At 43.4% G+C, this 23,997-nt stretch overlaps 2 pseudogenes across 2 annotated transcripts; both read right to left on the reverse strand.

The window, feature by feature from the left end:
- Positions 1-309: 309 nt before the first annotated feature.
- LOC308251847 (large ribosomal subunit protein eL31-like) lies at positions 310-689 on the reverse strand (annotated as a pseudogene). Its single transcript has one exon. The product of its transcript is annotated as a large ribosomal subunit protein eL31-like (transcript).
- Positions 690-18,558: 17,869 nt separating this feature from the next.
- LOC308251848 (glutathione peroxidase 1-like) lies at positions 18,559-19,539 on the reverse strand (annotated as a pseudogene). Its single transcript has 2 exons — positions 19,126-19,539; positions 18,559-18,831 (listed from the first exon to the last, which is right to left on the reverse strand). The product of its transcript is annotated as a glutathione peroxidase 1-like (transcript).
- Positions 19,540-23,997: the final 4,458 nt, after the last annotated feature.

Consider the following 23,997-nt stretch of genomic DNA (forward strand, 5'->3'; position numbering starts at 1 on the left):
AACTCAATTTGGTAATGAATATATTATCTTTTTTATAAATTGCTAGATTCAGGTTGCCAATATTTAGTTTATGATTTTTGTATGTATGTGAATGAGTGCGATGGGTCCTTGATTATCTTATCTATCTATGCTTTTGATATCAATTACAATAATTTCAAAGAATAAAGGTGGGGAGTTTAAAATAACTGTTCCTTGTAAGTTTGGTAGAACTCACCTTTACTCTAAATAATTTTAAGATACATATTTTTTATTTCAGAGAGCCACACTGGCCAGGACTTGTTCTTGCAGTTTTATAACTTTATTTGACAATCAGCAGTTAGTTCTCATCCATATTAACTGTTGATTTTTGGAAGTGGTAAAAGGTACATAGGTGACCAACACATAGAGCTTGTTTAGTGAATCTTCATCCTCATTATGTTTTCTGGACAACTGCACCCAGATACACTATGGACATTCCTATTCCTTTGGCCCAGACAGCTTTGTTCAACCTGGTGTCTATGCGCACATCTGGAGTTCCCATCTCCTTCCTGGCAAATTTCTGGATCTCTTTGAGTGCCCGAGGGGCCACGCTTCTTGAAACCCGCTTCATGAATGTGCTTGTGAACGTCCATGGTGTATTCTCAGGTCACTACCTCGTTGATGGCAGAACGGCCCTTCTTCTTCTCGCCACCCTTCTTTGCAGGAGCCATTATGCTGGGCCCAAGTTGGAAAAGGTCTTTCTCTCTTTTTATTTTTTTATTTTTATTTAATTTAATTTTTTTATTTTTATTTTTAAATAAATTTTTATTCAGATTATTACAATTGTTTCTCCTTTATCCCCCCATAGCTCCCCTCCACCTGGTTTCCACCCCACCTTCTGCCCTTACCTCCCCCCACTGTCCTCATCCATAGGTGTATGATTTTTGTCCAGTCTCTTCCTGAACGCCCCCATACCCCTTTCCCCCTGAGAATTATCAGTCCACTCCCTTTCTATGCCCCTGATTCTATTATATTCACCAGATTATTCTGTTCCTCAGGTTTTTAATTCACTTGATTTTTAGGTTCGCTTGTTGATAGATATGTATTTGTTGTTCATAATTTTTATGTTTACTTTTTTCTTCTTCCTCTTCTTTAAGAATACCTTTCAGCATTTCATATAATACTGGTTTGGTGGTGATGAACTCCTTTAGCTTTTTCTTATCTGTGAAGCTCTTTATCTGCCCTTCAATTCTGAATGATAGCTTTGCTGGGTAGAGTAATCTTGGTTGTAGGTTCTTGCTATTCATCACTTTGAAAATTTCTTGCCACTCCCGTCTGGCCTGCATAGTTTCTGTTGAGAAATCAGCTGACAATCGTATGGGTGCTCCCTTGTAGGTAATTAACTGTTTTTCTCTTGCTGCTTTTAATATTCTCTCTTTGTCTTTTGCTCTTGGCATTTTAATTATGATGTGCTTGGTGTGGTCCTCTTTGGATTCCTTTGGTTTGGGGTTCTCTGCACTTCCTGGACTTGTAAGTCTATTTCTTTCACCAGGTGGGGGAAGTTTTCGGTCATTATTTCTTCAAATAGGTTTTCAGTATCTTGCTCTCTCTCTTCTTCTGGCACCCCCATAATTCTGATGTTGGTACGCTTGAAGTTGTCCCAGAGGCTTCTTACACTATCTTCAACTTTTTGGATTTTTTTTTCTTTTTGCTTTTTTGGTTGAGTGTTTTTTGCTTCTTTGTATTTCAATTCATTGACTTGATTACTTGTGTTCCTCTAGTCTGTTATTGGGTCTCTGTATAATATTTTTTATTTCAGTCAGTGTATGTTTAATTTCTAGTTGGTCCTTTTTCATATCTTCGAGGGTCTCGTTATATTTATCGGCCTTTTCTAGGATATTCTTGAAAAGCCTTATAACCGTGGTTTTGAATTCTATATCCAGTCATTTGTTTTCCTCCATTTCTTTCATTTGTGATCTGTTTCTTTGACGCCGCATTTTCACTGCTTCCCTGAGTTGGTAGGGTAGATTTGTGTGCTAGGTTTCCTATATGGTCCAGTGTGTCGGCCTCCTCAGTTAACCTGAGGTGGACACTCTTGGTGCACCCCTTTGTGGACTGTGTGTACAGCCTTGTTGTAGTTAAGTCTTGATTGTTGTTGGTATCACTGGGAGGAATTGATCTCCAGGCCAGTTGGCTGTAAGGATCAGCTGTGTCTATGCTGGGAGAAGTTCGGTGCTGGAGACAGCCTTATAGGATTAGACTTGCCAAATTGCAATAGCCTCTTTGCTCAGCTTGGATGGGGTGGAGTCTCAGGGTGAAGCAGACAGTCTTGGCTTCCAGTCAGCCTTGCCCTTGAGCGTGCGCGCGCCTTCAGACCTCTGCCTTCCCCGGCTCCCGAGTCTCCACCCGAGAGTGCAGATTCCCCCCACCCCGTAAGAGTGTGGGTCCCCAGGGGCTCGCCTGGAACTGGGGTTCAGTGCAGTCAGAACTGGGGTTCAGTGCAGTCAGGACCTTCCAACTCCCTTCTGCTAGGGAAAGCCTGTGGCAACCTCCACAGCCTTTGTGCACACTGGCGTGCACGCCTCCAGACCCCCGGGTCTCCCCCGGGTCTCCGAGTCTCTGGGTGCCTTTCTCTCTACCTGACAGTCCAGACTCTCCCTGTATGAGTCTGGGTCCATGGGGTTTTGTCCGGGACTGGGGTTCAGTGCAGTCAGAACTGGGGTTCAGTGTGGTCGGGGGCTTCCTTCCCCCTTCCGCCAGAGAAAGTCAGCCAGGCTCTCAGCCGCCCTTCCTCTCTGCGCGCACAAAGACCCTTTGCCGTACCTCCAATCCTCTGTGAGCTTTTCTCTTTCCTTCTAGTTGTAGAATTTTCACTCAGCCAGCTTTCCTGTGGTTCTGGATGGTGTCCGTTCTGTCTTTTAGTTGTAGTTTTGAAATTGTTGTGCGAGGCAGCAGTTTAGGTGCTTACCTATGCCGCCATCTTAGTTTCTCTCTCTTCTTTCTCTCTTTTTAAATCTTTTCCCCTTTGAATCATTTGAGAGTAAGTTTCAGATATCATGCCCCTTCCAACCTCAGTACTTAGTATTTGTTTCTTAAGAATAAGGGCCCTCTCTTACATAACCAGAGGGAATTTAATAATTCAAGAAATTTAATATTTATCTAACTATTAGACTGTTGGGCACAGTTCACATTCCACTTTTGCTAGTTGTCCCAATAATGTCTTCTATAACATTATTTTTTTTCTGGCCCATAACTGAATTCAGGCTGTATTTAGTTATTATTGTCTTAGATTTCCTTTAATCTGAAATAGTCCCTTAGAGATTCCTTGGTCTTTCATAACATTTACATTTTGGAGACTATAGAATAGTTATTTTGTAGATGTCTCTCATGTTGAATTTGTCCTATGTTTCCTCATGGGTAGGCTTCCATTATGCACTTTAAAAAAATACATATTTTTTCAATTTCAGAGAGGAAAGGAGAGGGAGAGAGAGAGAGAGAGAGAGACAGACACATCAATGATGAGAGAGAATCATTGATCAGCTGCTTCCTGCATAACCCCCCACTGGGGATTGAGCCTGTATCCCAGGCATGTGCCCTGACCGGGTATTGAAACATGACCTGGTTCATAGGTCGATGCTTAAGCACTGAGCCATGCCAGTTGGGCCAGTTATGCACTTTTTTTGTAGGAGTACTATAAAGTATTGTTTGCACCTCACCGTGTAACATCATATGTCAACTGATGATGATTTGTGATATTAATTATTAGATTAAGGTGATATCCAACAGTTTTCTCCACTGTAAAGTTACTATTTTACCTTAAGATTTTTTTTCTTTTATTTTACTGTTTTAAGAAGGAATCCTGAGCCCTGTGTGGGAACTGATGAGACATGCACAGAAGTCAGCAGTCAGTTGTTTGGTTGTCCCTCACTGACCCCCCCTGCTGGCCTGGTCGACCCACACAGCCTGCTTGTTCAATTGTTTGGTTGTCCCTCACTAACCCCCTTGCTGGCCTGGTTGTAGGCAGCCATCTTGTGAGGGTGTGAGGGTCAATTTGCATGTTACTTCTTTATTATATAGGATTTTCTTTATTTTACAATACTCTTCTTGGGATGTTCTTAGCTAGTCTGAAGAAAAGTCAGTACAGGAAGGAAAACCTTGGAATCAGAGGTGAGATTTCCCCAACCCTCTAGCCCCATGGATAACCTCTGAAAATTTCAACTGGGGAAACTTCAATGTTTGGGCCCACCCTCTCTCTGCTATAAAGGACTCACTGTATCAAGAAGGAAGTTAAAGGAATTTTAACACTAAATGTTTGTTGAACTGAATTACACGTGAAAAGCGCACCCCTTAATTCTGTAGCTTCTTTGAACTCTGGTTTATTCTAAGAAGGAAAATATTAGAGCCAACAATACTTGCCCTATTTACTTTGGAACCCTTGGATCCACAGTTCTGGTTTTTAATACATTTGTTAGACAAGTGGGACTGATAAACTTGTTAAATTATTCAGCTATTAACAGTGTAAAACCAATACAGAGTAGTATCTTATCAACATCACCAATTCCTTTCACCGCTGTTCTGAAGCTGGAACGAAGACTGGAGACCTGGGTTTCCATTGCAGGGACAGAAGCAGTTCACTGTAGAGAGAGATAATCCACAGCCTAACACTTGGGAACCCATGTGAAGTGACAGTATCAACAGTAAATCCTGAAAAAAAATTTTGACTGAAAATCTGTGAATTCATGCTAGCATAAAATTCCCTAGTCCCATGACAATATTTTAAACTGTTCTGCATGTCTAAGAAAATGGTTCTAGCCTGGCATTTCTGGCAATAATGCTTTTGTTCTCCACTCAGCCTTACCAGTCAAACATGCTCCTGTGTACAAAACCTTGCATAGTTATCAGGAAATATAGAGGGGATAAATGTTGATGGATGAGACTTGACTTGGGGTGGTGAACAGACAATACAGTGTACAGATGCTGTGTTATAGAACTGTGCACTTGACACCTATATAATTTTGTTAACCAGTGTCACCCCAATAAATTCAATAAAAATGAGTAGAGATGAATGCACTATCCTCTGTATTGTCTTGATTACTTAATCTAATCAAGACAATACAGAGGATAGTAAATCCATCTCTGCTCATTTTTAAAAACTAAAATAAACAGTATTCTAAAAACGAAGACACCAAAATTAATTCAAAATGAAGCAGGTGTATGCAGAGCAATGGCAATAAGAAGACACTGGAAAAGTTGTCAAGACATAAATCCATTAAAAGACATTGTACTCAGAGTGATTCATGGGCAATTTCTTTCATATTTACAAAGAAGATACAGTTTTAATGGTATTTAAATTGATCAAGAGGGTAGAAAAAGTTGGAAATCTAATATTTTTAATACTTTTTTAATATTTTATTTTCCTTTTGTATTGGATTTTTTAAATATATAAGAATCCATGCTTTTTTACGACATTGCTAAATTTAACATTTCCATTTAATTTTTTTTGTGTGTGAATATAAGGTATTTTTTATTTATTGATTAAGGTATTACATATGTGTCCTTATACCCTCCTTGTCCCTCCCACCCCCGCTCATGGCCTCACCCCCCTGGTGTCTGTGTCCATTGGTTAGGCTTATATGCATGCATACAAGTTCTTTGGTTGATCTCTCCCCTTACCCCCACCCTCTCCTACCTTCCCTCTGAGGTTTGGCGGTCTGATTGATGCTTCTCTGGCTCTGGATCTGTTTTTGTTCATCAGTTTATGTTGTTCATTATATTCCACAAATGAATGAGATAATGTGATATTTATCTTTCTCTGACTGACTTATTTCGCTTAGCATAATGCTCTCCAGGTCCACCCATGCTGTTGCAAATGGTAGGAGTTCCTTCCTTTTTACAGCAGCATAGTATTCCATTAATTTTTAATGTATAGGAATTATCTTTTTCTGGATCTTTTCTCTTCCATGCAAAAAACTTTAATTGAGGGCTAACTTACTTAAAGTAACATGAACAAATAAAATTTTGATGCATTTTTGCACATGTAATCACACGTAACCACCACCTATCTCAAAATATAAAATATTTCCATTATTTCAAAGGATTCCCTTGTGCTTCCCCCCAAGCTTCTTACCCCAAAAGGAAAGCACTGTTCTAACCTCTATCACCATAGATCAGCTTTGCTTGTTTTAAACTTCATATAAATGTCAATACAGCCATGCATTTCTTCACAGGAATACTTCTGAGAAATGTGTTGTTAGGCAATTTCGTCTTTGGGTGAACATTATGGAGTATTCTTTCACAAACTGAGATAGCATAGGCTACTATTTGCGTATGAGGCTATATGGTATAGTCTATTGATCATAGGCTACAAACCTGTACAGCATGTTACTATACAAAACATGAGATTAAATCAAACACAAGGTAAAGTGATACAATCAAGAGAGTTGGTAAAATTGTATGAGGCTGCTCCTGGTGAAACACTGCATACTGTTTTACAGCAAACGTTTTTTTCTTATATAGGTCGAAGGAGTACACTCTAAAACAATGATAAAAAGTATAGTATGGTAAATACGTAAACCAGTAATGTAGTAATTTATTATCATTATCAAATACTACGTACTGTTCATAATTTTATGTGCTATACTTCATGTGCTGTATTTCTATAATAGGCAGCACATATATACTTTTTTAAAAGGATAGTTTATTGATTTTTAGAGAGAGAGAAAAGGAGAGGGAGAGAGAGAAACATGCATGTGAGAGAGAAACATCCATCAGCTGCCTCATGCATGCCCCCTATTGGGGGTTGATTCTCTCAGGGAATTGAATCCGCAATCTTTTGGTACATGGGAGGACACTCAACCAACTGAGCCACACCAGCCACGGTTGTAATTTTATTTTCTATAGTTTTATATGCCTGGCAGTACAGTAGGTTTGTTTATACCAGCATTTCCACAAACACAGGAATAATGTGTTTTCCAATGACATTGTAACAGCTATGACATCATTACATGATAGGAAATTTTTAACTCCTTTATAATCTTACTGGAGACCTGGTGCACGGATTTATGCACTGGTGGGGTCCCTCGGCCTGGCCTGTGCCCTCTCACAATCTGGGACCCCTTGTGGGTTGTCAGATTGCCAGTTTTGGCCTGATTCCCGCAGGCCAGGCCGAGGGACCCCACCGGTACACGAATCCATGCACTGGGCCTCTAGTATGCATATAAAATCTTTGGTTAATCTTTTCCCACCCTCTCCCCTCCCCCGTCTCTCTGAGATTCATCAGTCTGTTCCATGACTCCATGCCTGTAGTTTCCGCTCCTGCATTGAGCGTCTGCCCCCTGTTGGTCAGTGTGCGTTATATATATATAGATGGGAGCATATTCATATATGTGGTCTCTCATTGACCAAAATGTTGTTATGCAGGGCCTGATTGTATATATGATGTACTCTTTGTGTCTGCCTTTTTTCACTTAACATAATGTCTGTGAGATTCAACCATGAATCTGTAATGTAGATAGATATAGCCATAGTATGCTGTTTCTTATTGCTGTGTAGTATTCCATTGTGTGAACATACCTTAGTTTATCTATTTTTTTTAATTGAAGGACATTTGGATTGTTTCTAATATGGAACTATTATGAATAAAGCCACCATGCACATTCTTGTAAAATCTTTTGGCGGATATGGCACTTATTTCTCTTGGTTTATGCCAGTCAAAATTAAGTAAATAGCTCCATGAATTGTTGCCAAGTTCACACACCTATTCGGCTCCCCAGCAGCTTCTGTCCTGTACTCTTCTGCCAGTACCCGCCCCAAAGGTAACCACTGTTCTCACTTCTGTTACCACAGAGTGGTTTTCTCTGTGCTTCAATTTTATATACATGGAATCACATATTATGTATGAGGAGGAGGTGGAAGAGGTGGAGAGGAGAATGTGGAAGTAGAGGATGGTGAGGATGAGGTGGGGGTGGAGGTGGAGGAGTAAGAATTGAAGGAGGTGGGAGGAGGAGGAGGTGGAGGTTGAGGAGGATAAGGAGGATGAGGATGAGGAGGAGCAGAAGAAGGAGGAGGAGGAGGAAGAGGATGAGGAGGAGGAGCAGCAGCAGCAGGTGGAGGAGGTGGCCATATGTCACATGCTGGTTTTCCACCACCCTAACATAATACCTGTTGGATTTCTCTTTACACACTTGGTATCTTTTATTCCTGTCAACAACAGTGAGTTAGATATTATCTTTACGGATGTTAAAAACAAAGCTAAGAGAAGTAAAGTGATTTTCCACATAGTAAGTGGCAGAGCTGGGATTTGAACCCATGGCTCTCATATGATGTTCTTTTCTTTGAATTTTGAATGAAACTCTAATAATGTTCTTTCTATAATAAGTGTTACACTAATTTGGTCAAGGAAGTTCCCTGTGCCTGTTCCTGTTTTTAAAATAAACTCATTCTCTCTTTGAACATTGTTAGAACCGGCTGCATTGAAGAAATCGTGCCAGCAGATGGCGACCCAAAATCAGTAACTCAGGATACCCATCAAGGCTTTCTCCAGGAGGTCGTGGACTCACTGCTGTGTCCTTGCCTGGGTCTGCCTTCATCTTGTGATTTCTGGGTTTCTGTATTCTCAGCCTCTGCTACCTGGAGGCTCACCTTAATTTCCTAAGGCTCTCAGGACAAAGTCCTCACGCTTTAGACCCTTCTGGTCTGGTGAGTTTGAGTCCCTGCTTCTGTTGCCCTTTGTCTCACTCCCTGTCTGCTAATCTTCTCAAAGAGCACTGTGCACTCCCACACTCCATGCCCTTGTCCCTGCTGTTCACGCTGACAACCCACCCTAGAGGACCCCTTCTCTCTCCTCCAGTCTGGTTAATGCCTTCTCATTCTTGGGGACTCAGCTCAAGGATCACCTACAGGAGGCCCATTCTGCCCAGCACCCTCTGCCCCCCAACATGCCCAGGTTGGTGGAGCCCCTTCTCTGTGCACCCATCTGTCACAGCACTGGTGGCCCTGGGTCCTACTCCTTTTGGCATGGCTGCCTTCCTCCTGGACAGTCCCCTTGAAGGTGAGTACTATGTCTTATTCATATTCCTAGTGCCAGGCATGGAGGAGGTGCAGAACCCCCCAACCCCCCCCCCCCCCCCCGCCCCAAAGAAAAACACACAAAAAACCAAAAACTGTTGAGTGAATGAATGAACAAATGAGTGTTTACAGAGAGGGCAGTGATCGGATCTGGGGAAATTCTGCCCAAGGGCCTCTGTGGAGCCCTGGAGGGCTGAGCCTTTTGTAGACATGGACAGGCATCACAGGGAGGGTGGCTCCTCCTGGCCTGCAGGGAAGGGTATTTGTGTTTTCTGTTTGGGGCATTTCTTGCATCATCTCAACAGCCTCTTTGAATCTCCTTAAATTCCTCTGAGGAAGGATGCATTTTCTCAAGATGTAAAGAAGAGAAATTTAAATAAGTGGAAGGAAAATGCATTTTAATTGCATAATTATACTAATTTATGTCTCCTGCCCCCCTTGAAAAAGTGCTTTTTCACAGTGTGGAAGCACATTAGGGTTGGGAGTTGAGACTAATTGTTTCAGATGGCTGCTGAGAGGAAATGGGCTTTGTTTCTACAGCTCTCAAAGCAGGTGGATAAACAGGTCTGTTTTATTCTCTCTTCAAGGCCAGACAGGGTTTCATGAGCCTCAGGGATCACAGCTGCAGTGTCTGTGCTCCAAGCACAGTATCTGGCATATAGTAGGCGCACAGGAGGAATTTGCTCTGTGGATACATGAATGGATAATAGAAAGAGGTGGGACCGAGTAAGATTTAAGATGGTTGGGTCACTTCTGCAATGACATGCTGTGCCATCTGTTGTAGGGAGAGGAGGAAATGACTGAACATCTGCTGGACTCCTCTGGGCTGCTAGGTATGAGGTGACATGTTTTCTTGCTTAATCTTCACAACCACCTACTGAGTGAGGTAAGGCCAGCTTTCAGAAGAGCAAGTTGAGGTGCCCAAGGTTTCAACAGAAGGACAGAGTAAGTATGAAGAATGGATTCCAAGACTTGGGCTCTTTCCTCCTCCCCAGCGAGGCTCTTTTAAGAAATAACTGCCACACGTTGAACACCTACTATGTGCAGGCAATAAACTAGGCACTCTCTATATTATCTCAGTATCTGGCACATAGAGAGTGTCAGGTAAATGGAAGTAATTACTGTTAATAAAGATCCTCACAAAATCCTCTTGAAGAAGGTGTTGTTAACTTCCACAGTGTAAGCCAGTGCTTGCTAGACTTTAACAGAACACAGATTCTGGTTCAGTAGTTCTGGGGCACGACCTGAGATTCTGCATGTCTGACAAGCTTGATCATGCTGGTTGCACATTGAGAGTGGAATGTAGGTAATAGAGCTGAGGCTCAGAGAGAGCAGCTAACTTGCTGAAGAAACCCAGTGGGATGGAGGAGAAAGCTCTCATCTTCTACATCTTAGTTTCCGAGACAGGTGTCCACAGCCCTGAGGGTACACCTCCAGGGCCGTGCTGTCCACATGGTCAGGGCACTCTGCATGGGGAGCAGGCACAATTCTAGGCCAGAGCTGTCTATCTGCAGAACTGCTTCTGTTTTTGTCTGGTTGTTGTCTCCTATTATGTCACCATTTTTTTGGTTTTCTTTCTGGTAACAGCTTTATTGAGACAAAATTGACACACCACATCATTTACCTATTTATAGTGTAGGAGCCAATAGTTCTTACAGAGTTGTTCAACCACCACCTCTATCATTTTTAGAACATTTCATCACCCTGAAAAGAAACCCTGCATCCTGTAGCTGTTACCTTCCAACTCCTCTAGCTCTAGGGAACCAATAGTGTACTTTCGATCTTTACTGATGTACACATTCTGGACATTTTCTATAAATGGAATGATATAATATGCGATCTGTTGTGGCTGGCTTCTTGCACTTAGCGTAAAGTTTTCAAGTTTCACCCATGTTGTAGCACCAGTATGTCATTCCTTTTAACGATTGAGTAATATTCCATTTTATGGATCTATCAAATTTATCCATCTGTTAAGGGACATTTGGGTGTTTTTCACTTTTTAGCTATTATGAGTAATAATACTATGAATATTTGCATTCAAGTTTTTTTGTGGACATGTTTTCATTCTTTTGGGCATAATACACCTAGGAGTGAAGTTTGTGTGTGAAATGGTAACTGTATGTTTAACTTTTTGACGAACTTCCACACTGTTTTCCAAAGTGGCTATCCCATTTACATTCCCACCAATAATGAATGAGGGTTCCGATTTGTCCACATCCTTGTCAACACTTATTATGATTTTTTTAATTGTAATCATCCTAGTGGATGTGAAGTGGACATCACAGTATCTCAACTATTGAAATGTAAAAATTACTTTTTATAATAGCTGCCCTCAGGCTGTACTATCTTGACCTCTCCTTCTTTGCAGGTGTCATTAGCTGTCCCCTCATCAACATCTGAACTAGATTATACAACTTTTCAGCTACTTCTACATATTAGAAGTATCTCACTTCAGTATTAAAGACTCAGTCCTGTTCACTTAAAAAATGCAAATTCATGTCTGATTCTAAACTCCCCTTTCCTCTCAGAGCAGTGTCATCAGCTATCGTACCGAGGTCAGGATAATAAGAAGATAGGAAAATCCCTTGGCAAATGGAATGGGGAAACTGAGACAATAGCTGATTCAAACTGGCCTCAGGCAGCACCCTGACTCACCTGCCTCCTTCTCCCTTGCACAGCCACTCCCTTAAGCATTAAGCCCTCAGGACAATGAGGTTCTGATCAGCATCAAATAATCTTAGGAACAAAGCCTCAGGTCTGATCACAGAGACAAAGTTTTGGTCAAACTAGGGAGAACATCTAGGCCTCACTTGTGTTTCAGATCCAGCCCCAGAAAAGCAGCAAAACCAGGTAAGTGACACCATGGCTGACATCAGGACCAGTGTAATGACCAATGACCCACTACCCTAGCACCAACCAATCAGTAGAGACCTCGATCTGAACCTATATGTTCATTTTGATGCATCAGCCTATGAAAGGACACACTTGGAAAACTGATGAATATTCTGCTGAGATCCTCTCCTGAGACCTCCCTAAAATTCCCACCTTTAGAAAACAGATAAAAACCCTTAAGACAAAGGACCCAGTGCTCACTCTCCCTGGAGCATGCCCCTGCCTTCTTTCTTCAGGCATGTATCTGCTTTCTTTCTCCTAATCTCTAAGGGTTCAGATGAAATTTGCAACTAGGGAGCAGCAGACAGTGGCAACTCATCCTGGGCTAACTTCTTGAACTTCTCTTTAAGCGCCCTTCTTTTGCCTCTATAACTTGTTTTTTGAATCCATGTAGCCTAGCTGGCTCACTTCTTCTGACTCTGTGACTTTCTAAAAGGCCAGGGCAGCTCTCTGAGCAGCCTGCTTGAATCTTCTCCTCAAGTGTACTTAAGCTTTGCATGCTAAATAAACTTTCCCTTGCACTAGAGTTCTTGGTTCTGAATTATTTTTTGGCAGATCTCAAGAACCAAGGTCCAACATTGCCTCTAACAATAACCCCCTCTTCTTTTCTGTTCTAATCTGGCTTCTCTGGTGGGGCATGAGAGGGCACCTGTCTCCTCACTTGGCAGGAAGACTGCAGGCCTCTCTGTTGGTCAATGCTGGTTTGTTCATCAACACAACTGCTGTTAGGACTTCTGTATGGAGAACACCCAAATGCAGGCTTTCTTGGGGGTGCATCACTGAGTCCTTTTGAGGGCCCGAGGGATCACCTCTCTGTACAACTCCCTGGTGTTGGAGACCTGGCTTCACCTGATGGTTTCTGAAACCAACCCTGAGACCCTGCCCAGGCTGCCCACTTCATAGCCTCTTCCTGTAGAGGTCTGCAGCTTTGGTCACTCCTAATGGAGTCTCCTCCCTTGGTCTTGAAGGGGTTCAGAGCAGGCCTCCCCAAGATGTGCTACTTTGGCATGTGGATTATTTTGAGCTGAAAGCAATTGAGACCCTGCATGCTCAGATTAAATTTATTAATTTTTTTAGTTTGTTAATCTTCACTTGAGGATATTTTTTCCATTGATTTTTAGAGAAAGTGGAAGGGAGAGAGGGAGGGAGGTAAGGGGGGAGAGAGAGAGACAGAAAGGAGAGAGAGAGAGAGAGAGAGAGAGAGAGAGAGAGAGAGAGAGAGAGAGAGATTGGTTGCCTCCTGCTTGAGCCCTGACCGGGGACTGGGATGGAACCTGAAATCTAGGTATGTGCCCTTGACCAGGAATCAAACCTGAGACCCTTTGTTCCACAGGCTGACTCTCTAATCACTTAATCACACCAGCCAGGACAGATTAAACTTTTACCTCTCCCTTAAAGATTTTAAATTGGAGGCCTTGCCCATAATAAAAATAATTACAAGAAATAACTTTTTATGACCTACCTATAGGGCAGGGGAAACTTCTAATTACCGAACATCTGCTCTTCTTATCATCCTGTGAATAACCTTCCTCCCTTCTGAAACCTCAAGTGCCTTCCCTCATGTTTAGCTCAGCATGTCATACACAGTGGTGGGCAAAAGTAGGTTTACAGTTGTTTGAATGGAAAATAATACAGTAATTAATAAATAATAATACAAGAACACTCTGTTTCATGTACATGCAGCTGTAAACCTACTTTTGCCAACCCCTATATAACTCATTTTACCTTTCTGTCTCTGAACCTCTCATGCATATGGGGTCTCCATTCATGGATGTGGGGTTCCCATAAGCATGTATGTAATTAAACTTGGTTATTTTCTCTTGTTAATTTGTCTCATGTAGATTTAACAATTAGACCAGCTGAAAGAAGTTAGCAAGGTAGAGTAAAATCCTTCCTCTTCCCCAGTCTCAGCACAGGAGATAAATTCAAAATCTGGGGACAGATTGGCCTCTCTCTGTGATCACTGTGTATGTCCCAAAGCTGAGGACCCCACACGTTGCATTCATTTCTCTTCTTCCACTGACTGGGGGTGGGTGGAAGTGGCAAGGGTGAGGTGAGTAGTGGAACTCTGGAACTGAAGGCCCAGTGGGGAATGCTGCCCCCACTGCTGAGACTTCCTGAACTGAGAACGTGGGGAAATTTATTGTCTTTCCCATCTCAGTTTTGGATTTCAATGGTGAAACCAAGAGAAAAGAAAGAATTCCACCTTACCTTATTACTTTCCCTTTTGTGGGTCAGGGAGGAGGCCTTCCAGTGCACCTAGGTGGGTGAGGAAGCTGTTTTTTCAGGAGACCCAGGTTAGGCCCGTGGTCGGCAAACTGCGGCTCGAGAGCCACATGCGGCTCTTTGACCCCTTGAGTGTGGCTCTTCCACAAAATACCACGGCCTGGGCGAGTCTATTTTGAAGAAGTGGCGTTAGAAGAAGTTTAAGTTTAAAAAATTTGGCTCTCAAAAGAAATTTCAATCGTCGTACTGTTGATATTTGGCTCTGTTGACTAATGAGTTTGCTGACCACTGGGCTAGGCAAACAAAGTAATCAGTGACCTCCATGGTTGCAACTTTGAATGACATTCAAATAAAAATGCACGAAAAGCATTTCTTAATGGGGCGTCATGAGTATGGAAGCAGACACAGAATGTTGGTACTGGTGATTGAGAGAGCCCTCCCCATCAGCCCCACAACGACTCATCTTGTACCTTCTCAGAACTTGCACACCCAGCCTGGACAGGATCAGTTTGCATTTGCTATTTCCTATACCATTTCTCAGGGTCTGAGCATGGTGGTTAAGAGCAAATCCCTACTCTTTCTTTACTTGCCCTGGGACCTGGAGAGAGTTGCTGAATATTTCTAAGCTTTGGGGTCCTTGTCTGTAAAATGAGAATATGAATACTGCTGACCTCGTAGGCTTGTGGGGACTAGAAAAAGACCATGCATGTATGTTGTACCAAAATACCATATAAACAACAGAAATTTATTTTTCACAGTTCTGGAGCTAAAAGCCCAAGATCAGAGTGTTGGCAGATTTGGTATCTGGTGAGGAGGGCCTGCTTACTGGTTCATAAATGGCTACCTTCGCACTGTGTCCTCCCGTTGTTGAGTGGGGGAAGGAGCTCTCTGGGATCCTTTTTACAAAGGCACTAATCCCATTCATGAGGGCTCTGTTCTCATGATCTAATAACCCCCAAAGGCCCCAACTCCTAATAACATCACATTGTGGGTTAAGTTTTAACATTTGAATTTTGGAAGGATACAACATTCAGTAGCAATCTACCTTATTTGGAATTTATACAAATTAAGTGTTGAATTCTTTCTCCCCTAACTTCATCACAATTTTCAATTAATGAATAATTTAAATCACTGCCTTCTCTAATTGCAGAATAAAAACTTATTTCCTGGTGTAGAGGAATCCAGTCGGCAGATGGGAGAGAGGCTGTGTGGAGAGGTGTGATGGGTACTGAAAGGGCGGGGAGACTCCATGTTCCTTTTGTTCTATGTCCTCCACCTCGTGGAGTCAGGTTCCTGCCCTAGAACCTCTTCAAGAGCCCAACCCACACTTTTGGATTAGCCAATAGAAATGCAAGGGGAAGGTAAGCCGCACCCTGCCCCATGTGCAACCTGATCCCGACCAATCAGCAGAGACCACACTACCTCACCCCTCCTACCTCTCCCAGGCCCCCTATAAATCAGCGCGTTTGGGGGCTGACTCTCTCTCTCTCTCCACCTCACCGCTGCGCCGGTGTGTGTGTGTGTGTGGGACTGAGCTCGAGCTAGCTCGATTAAAAGGCTCTTTGCTTTTGCATCGGACTCGGCTCCCTCATGGTCTTTGGGAATCACGAAATCTGGGCATAACAGGTACCCTCAGAAGCTTCTTGCCCTGGCAACCTGTCTTCCTCTCCTACCATCACACAGAGTCAGCCTTCCACCCACGACCTCCACCTGACCACACAGACCACACCAGAAGGGGTAGAGATGCATGTTTAGAGCTGCCTGGTTTAGCGCTACATTAAAACATTCAAATATAGCTCGAATCAGGCAGTATAATAGTAACAAGAAGGAACTCTTTAACAAGCTCTGCATTGTGTTTAGATCTAAAAAGTAGTGGAAGCACTTTTAATTTTGTTGAAATGTACTATAAACTTCTTCAGAAGGAAAGTCACAAATTATAATTGCCCATTGCAGAAACGAAGACTGCTGGGATTTTATGGTTTGGAAAACCCAGAGAGTCAGGAAAAGAATTTTTAAATGTTCATTTTGAGTTAACATCTCAACATATCAATTTATGATAAGTCATAAATGCAATTAATGAACTATGAGTATCTCCTACCCTTATCAAATTTTATGGCATTCCACAACTTTCTTAAACAAGTTTCACACTTAGACATCTATGCAAATAACTGGCTGCCATTTAGGTCAGTAAAGATAAGTTCTGAAACATTCAAAAGGGAATCTGGCAGCTAAGTACAGAGAAGGGTGTGGTTATGTCTCCTCTTCCTGAGGACCTTCAACTCTGTTAATCAACCAGCTAAACAAAAGCTCTTTGCTTAGTTAAAAAAACTTGAATATTCAGTTTTCTTATCATTTTACAGAAAGCATCTTCATTTAAAAAGTGCTTTTGGGTCCTAGGAAATGGTTCCATAGTTTCCTCCTCATTAGATATGATTTTCTTATTAGAGGGAGAGAGAAGTTCTCATCATTGAATCAACCTGAGTTTCATCCCAGCAGGCTCTCAACAACCAGCATGTAGCCTGTCGTCTTTTCTGGAATCCAGGAGAGGGCATGAGGTCCAGTTATCAAGGATTCTGGCTGCTTTTCAACTTAGGACTGGAGTTTCAGATGCCTCAGTGACAACATAGACAGTGCCTCCTCCAGCCCCACTGCTGTGTGGTATATTCAGCTGCCCATCTTCCTGTATCACTCAGGGTAGCAGGCTTCTTTGTCAGTCTTCATTCTATGAGAGGGGAGGGAGTTTATGAATTATGCTCCATTTTGTTGACTGTTCTCCCACCATGGCTTGTGGAGGTAATTGGCATGATAACAGCATCACCTCTGAAGAGCACCAGGGTCAATTGATCGTGTGGGACCAGTTGTTAACAGCAACCCTGCAAGGCAGCCTCACAGTGACAAATGAAAATTTGGGCTTTCTTGTGGACAGGTCAGACATTTCAGTTCTCACCCCACCTGGCCTTCAGAAGTGGAAAGGAAGCCCTCAAGTTGAATAAACTCCAGTGATGTAGTTGACTTGGGGTCTTGCATACCTAAAAACCACTCACAACTTGCTTTTCTCTACAATAGAGAGTAAAAAGTCAACTTTCCAGCTTCCCTTGCAGCTAGGGGCGGTCATGTGATCTAGTACCAGCCATTAGGATATAGGTAGAATTCCCATTTCAAGTGACAAGACAAAACCCTTTGCTCTTTGCTCTTCCTCCTTCTTGCCTGGAGAGGAAGCAGATTTTCTGTGACCACAAGAATGAATCACAAACTAAGGTTGCTGAGCCAGGAGCCTGGATCCTTGAGGATATCTCTGAGCAGCATTCTAGCCCTGGACTGCTTAACTTTGGATTTCTTATTATGGGAGGAAAATACACCTCATTTGTGTAAAGCACTGTTGGTTGGATTTCCTGTTGCTTGCAGTGGAACCCATTCATTTAAAAAATACAAATTTTAATTATAGTTGACATACAATGTTATGTTAGTTTCTGGTATACAACATAGTGATTAGACTTTATAGATCTTATACAGTGATCACCATAAGTCTGATAGCCATCTGTGACCATATACAGTTACTATGATATCATTGACTCTGTTTCCTATGCTGTTCATCATATCCCTGTGACTTATTTGGATTATTATATAACCAGCAGTTTTATACCTCTTATTCCCCTTTATCTTTTTGTCCATCCTCCTACCCCCTTTGACATGGCAACCATCAGTTTGTTCTCTGCTTCTATAAGTTTGTTTCTATTTGTTCATTTGCTTTGTTTCTTAGATGCAGCGAAGCCCATTCTTAGCCACAAAGGAGAGGCCTAAGAGGGCAGGCACTCTGTTGCTTAACAACAAGGGCTTGCAGCTGCTCAAGTGATTAATTGGAAAAAATGAAGGAAACGTGCTGGTGTTTGTAACCTCAGCTGGTGAGGTGGATCAGGCAGTTTCGGGCATTATCTCATCATTCCAAAAGTAGCACTATGACAGAGCATGGCAGGTGCGACCCACACTGATACCCGTGGAGACTGCAGCCCAGAGATATTCAGGGAGGGATTTTCTAATTATAAAAGTAATGCAGGCTCTTTGTACAAACAGTGGAAAGCACAGCAAAGTCTTAAGAAGAAGTTACTGGAATTCCCCCTGTGGAACATTGTGATGCATTTAAACATGGCCTTTATCCTTTATGCAAGCACACGTCCACATGCACACTTCTTGACTTTTATTTTTCTTCTTTTTCTATCTTTTTTTTTTTTTCCTCTGCTAACACACGACAATTTATTGTGAAAAGCCATGGTGTGGGAGGGGGAGGCTGGGATGGACGGGACCAGAGCCCCTCTGGCGGGATTTAGCTGGACATCAGGCATTCCTCCGTGTAGGTTTAGAGGCAACACCTTCATAGATAAAACCCCCAGAGGGCCGGGTGGGTTGGGTGGGGGTGCCCTAGGCATTGTTTGGCCCCTTGGTCAGCAGGGCTTCAGTGTTGGGCTTAATGTCAATGGTGGGAAAGCAGCGGCTATACCTGCGCACAGGCACGCCGTTCGGGCCCACCAGGAACTTCTTGAAGTTCCAGGCCACGCCATTGTGGCACACACACGGGATACCAGGTGATGAACTTGGGGTCTGTAATGAGTGCAGTGGCATCATCACTGGGTGTGGGCAGAGCTTCCCGCAGGAAGACAAAGAGCGCATCTGCGTGCCATTCACCTCGCACATCTCAAAGAGTGTGAAGTTGGGCCCTAACTGGTTTGGCTCAGTGGATGGAGCGTCAGCCTGGGGACTGAAAGTTCCCAGGTTCGATTCCAGTCATGGGCATGTAACTTGGCTGCAGGCACATCCCCAGTAGGAGGTGTGCAGGAGGCAGCTGATCGATGTTTCTCTCTCATCAATGTTTCTGACTCTCTGTCCCTCTCCCTTCCTCTCTAAAAAAATCAATAAAGTATATTAAAACAACAACAACAATATATTTGAACTACTAATTAAAAACAAAACAAAACAAAACAAAAAAACAACAAAGAGTGTGAAGTTTGGCTCGAACCCGCCACCAGGCCTGACATACTAGTACTTGAGGGAATTCAGGATCTCTTCGTTCTTGGCGTTCTCCTGATGCCCGAATGGTTGCAGGGGAAGCCGAGCACTATCAGGCCCTGCAGCCCGAGGCGCTGCTGCAGCTCGTTCATCTGGTGTAGTTGGGATCATTGTGCCTCAGAGCCAGGCCACGTTCTCAATGAGCAGCACCTGGCCCTGCAGGGAGCCCAGGTTCACGGGCTCTCTGCCGCCCAGCAGGCACAGAGCTGCGTGGCGCACATGGTTTGGGGATTGCAGAAGAATAGGGAGCGCTGGGGACAGGAACACCTGCTTTTTTCCACTGAGGAAGCTGGGGTGGAAGCTGGGATTATGGGGTGCAGGACTAAGAACAAACATTTTGTTTAATAGATAGTAGGCTGTGGTGTAACTTTCATTTTTTAAGAAAGGAGAAGAGAGAGGACCCAAGGAGGCCAAGGAAGGCCATTCATGGACTGCGGAGAGCAAAGTGCTGCCCTCTGCCCAGGCCCCTTTGTTTCTCACTCACAATTTTCTCTGTGATGACCTGTCCTTAGGGAAGCACAAGATTGTGTTGTTCTTCAGGATGAGCTAGTGGTCAAGGTCTCCTGACAGGCCTTGGAGGGATGGTCAGCACTCAGAGTGGGGACACCTGGGTCCCTTCCTGCTGTCTGGAGCCCCAGAAGCCTTGGAGGAGAAGGAGGAAGAAAGAGATGATAGGAGGAGAGAAAAGGAGGAAGGGAGAAAGGAATAACAATACTGGAAGAGGCAGAGCACTATAGTCCCCTGATGGATGGGTTTCTTCTAGCCCCACACCCAGCCCTGCTCTCCTGGGTCTGCATTTCTGGGCCAATAGGGTGTCAGTGAAACATACACAGGGATCAACTTCTACTTCTGCTTCTTACTGGTTGTGACTTTGGAAAGGTCTGCATTTCTTGAGACTCTGTTTCCTTTTGTGTTTCATGGATGATGGATAAGGCCATCACAGCAGCTACCTGGCTGCAGGGTGGTGGTAGGTACCGGACACCTGACCCTCCTTGGGGCTGGGTAGGGATGCCTGATGAGAGTCATTAAAATGTGCCTTTGCTTTACTCAGAATCTGGCAGGGTGATCTGTGCTTGCCTAGTTCTTCACTCAGAGTGAACTCATTCTGTCTTCAAACATGATGGGCATAAATCAATTGGGGGAGGGGGATACAGTTGTCTATTGCTGTCATTATGTGCAAGTCTGGTGGAGGAGAGAAGCAACACCTGATCTCCAAATCCTCTCAGTTCCTGCAGCCAGGAGGCAAGAGCCTGAGAGATGGGACTGATGAACAGGAATGCAGCTGGGCTCCAAGAGCTTCCAGTCCAGCCTCTTGGAAATCTGCATGATTGTCTCTCTCTCTTCATCTCTTGATGTGGCTCCTTTTTTTGTGTACATGCTTCATTTTCTTCCTGCAAAGTGACTTTCTTCATGGTCTAAAACATGGCAGCCAGCACCTTTTGAAAGTTATGTTACAGCCTCTGTGACCAGAGGAGGGATGACTTGATCGCTTCTCTGGTCAGAATTCCAAAACTCCCAGGGAAGGGTCTCATTGGATGAATGTGAATTAGATGGCCACACCTTGACCAACCACCTGCAATCACGTAAGAACTCTGCACCTCTCATAATTCTAGGATCCATATAGATGGCTAAGGGGGAGGGGATTTAGAATAAGGGGTGCTAGTTGGCATGATGGAAAGGCTGGAGCCTCCAGAAACAGGTGGGCAGTGAGAAGCCCCCTGAAATCCCTGAACAAAGGACACGATGAGCAGGGATGTCTGATAGTCAGTCTTAAGCTGTCTGCTTTGCTGGGATGTCCCACTACTCTGTCTCCCAACCATACTGCGAAGCCCACCACATGTTTTTAATGCCTGTCTTAGTGATTTGGGTGAAATAAAAGGGTCTAATCTTATGTCTGGACTGGTGCCCAGCAGAATGGGGAGAGAAGCTGCAGGTGGTGAGTGGCTTTGCATGAACTCACGGGGAATTTTTAAAAATCTTGAAAAGACTGTAGGATTTTTCCATAGAATGAGAGGAAATCCTTGAGCCAATATTAGGTAAATATCAATGGACTGGGGACTTTAGCTGACATTGGTGTTAGTGTGAAAAATGGAGTAGACACTATCTACACTAATAAAAGAGAGAGATGCAAATTGACTGTAGCTTCATGACACCCACCAGCCAATCAGGAGTGAGCATGCAAATTAACCCAACAAAGATGGTAGGTTAATTTGCATATGCAGGTGCTGAGTGGCTGGGGGCGGGGTGGGACGCTTGTGCCATGGCAATGACGCAAGCGTTCCGCACCACCCCAGCTGCTCAGGGCCTTTGGGCAGTGTGGGAAGGCAGGGCCGGAGCAGAAAGAGGCAGCTCCGGGACCAGAGCGGAAAGGTGGTGCTGACAGCCAGGGAAAGGAAGGCCCATTCTTGCATGAATCTTCATGCATTGGGCTTCTAGTATCACAAATAAGAATTGATGTAACACACAGGGTTTAGTGTTCAATAAATATGCAGTAAACAATCATCCCTCCTCCCTCACCCACCCCATTCCCAGTTTTCAGGGACATGACTTTGAACACTTCCCAGGATTTACTTTTATGTGAAAGAAAATATTTTTGAAGGGATAGGGTTTGGAAAACAGACCTAGCTTTTCATCCACTTTTGACTCTTAACTATCTGACTAGATTCTTCAATTTAACCTCTCAAACACCAGTCTCTGCATCTTTCTAGTGGGAGTGATGATGCCACGTCAAGGGTGTGGGTGTGACAGCTGAGAGAAGGCATGCGAAGCACCCTGTGCCTGATGCCCACTATGGTGAGCCCACCCCTCCTGTGCTTCTTTCTCATTCCCTCAGTTTCATTACAAGCCGCTGAGGCCGTTTTATCTCTCTAAGGTACTCTAGTATTTGCAAAGGTTTTTTTTTCTTAGCCCCTACTTTCCACTTGAGTCTCTTAATAATGATCCTGTAAGGAAGGGTGAACAGAGTCTCATCTCTCCCACTTTAAGGAGGAGCTGACTGAGGTGTGCTTAGCATAGACCCTGGCAGGTGTCAGATACTTCATGTTTGGTGAGTGAATATTGAATGAGAACTACATGTGTAGGTGTTGCGTGGCTGCTTAGTACAGAGAGTAACTCAGCACAAGTTACACTGTGGCCACGGTCGACTGGGACCTTAAAAGAAGAACCAGGAAGGTCCCTGGAGTTCCCATCATGTACATTTCTAACTGTAGGTACAACATTGAGTGGATGCCAGATGCCTACGGATCCCTTCAGTTCTAATTCTTAAAAGACAAAGTTTCTCTGCTTTCCTTCAACCAACTTTCTCTGTGGCCAACTTACTAAACATGCTACAGCATGAATTATTATGCCAATCACCCATTTATTCTGTTATGAGCTGAGTATGATTAAATACACTCGTTTTTTGATACAGTAGGTCCTCGAGTTACATTGGAGATCCATTCCTATGGCGCGATGTAACATGATTTTCGCTGTAAGTTGGAACCCACCTACATAATCACCTACTCACTCGCATGGAGCACATACACAGCAGTAATGAAGTGAAACAGTAAAAAAAAATTAAAAGAAAGATAACAATTCCTGACCTTTTCTTGTGGTAAATAAATAATAAAAAACATAAAGCACATATGTACATACATTGAAATGATGGAACTTTTTTTTTTTTATAAATAAATGGGAGATAGCGATGTAACCACGAAATGACATATGTCGAGTCTGATGTAACCTGAGGACTGTCTGTATTGTTTCAGAAAAAAGAGACTCCCGAGAGCTTTTTGCTTCTTCTGCCACATGAGGACACAATGAGAAACGGTCATCTATGAACCAGGAAGCATGCTTTCACCAGCTACCAAGTCTACTGGCCCCTCAATCTCGGACTTCCCAGTCTGCACAACTGTGAGAAATAAATGTTGGCTATTTAAGCCCCCAATCTATGGCAGTTTGATATGGCAGCCCAAGTAGGCTAAGGCACCAGTCTTGGATAATTGCTTTCTGACTTTTGAAAAAGGATTTCTTGTAGAAATTTAGAATGACGGATATGGAAGGGACCTTGGGGAACATCTAGTTTCATGGGTACACATTTTAAAGCCTGGGAATACTGTTCAAATGAGAACTTACCACAGACAGCCAATTTATAAAGCAGGTAAATTGAATCTACCTCCAATTCACTGAAATTCATTGACTTTGAATCTCTTCCAGGTCTCAATCACAGCTTCATGGCTCCCCCTCTGAGAAGCTTCTTTAAACATCCTATCTGAACAGCTCCCCAATTTCCTATGTCACTTCACCCTGTTAGTTTCCTTCATGGCCTTTGTCACAATTTGCAATTATTTATCTGTTTACCTCTTTATTGTCTGCCTCTATCCCTAGACTGTGTGCCCATTTGGACAGGGACCAGATGTGTCTTGTTACTGAAACCTACCTAAAGCAATATACACTTGTGGAATTGATAATAATGGATGAGGTCCAGCCAGAAGGTTGGCTTTCTGACCTTGGTGTGTTATAGCCTTCCTATCAGTGGCTGTAGATGCTACTGTTCTTGGTTGCCCAGCAACTGTTCTTATTTAGTCTAGAAACACACCCAGGTGGGAGTGGGTGAAGCATGTTGACCTGGCTGGGCAGACGATGGTTCTCCCCGTCATGGCCTCAGATGTGATGCAGGAATGAGCATGTGACCCAAGCCTGGTCAACCAGAGTGCTTCCCCAAGGTTCTGCTAACTGAGGCTGGCAACAAAGACTTTTTTCCTCACTAGTCATGAGGCTGTAAGGATGTTGGCTTGGAGCTGCTGGGGCAGCTGG

Source organism: Plecotus auritus, assembly GCF_963455305.1.
Source record: "Plecotus auritus genome assembly, chromosome: 6".
NCBI lineage: Eukaryota > Metazoa > Chordata > Mammalia > Chiroptera > Vespertilionidae > Plecotus > Plecotus auritus.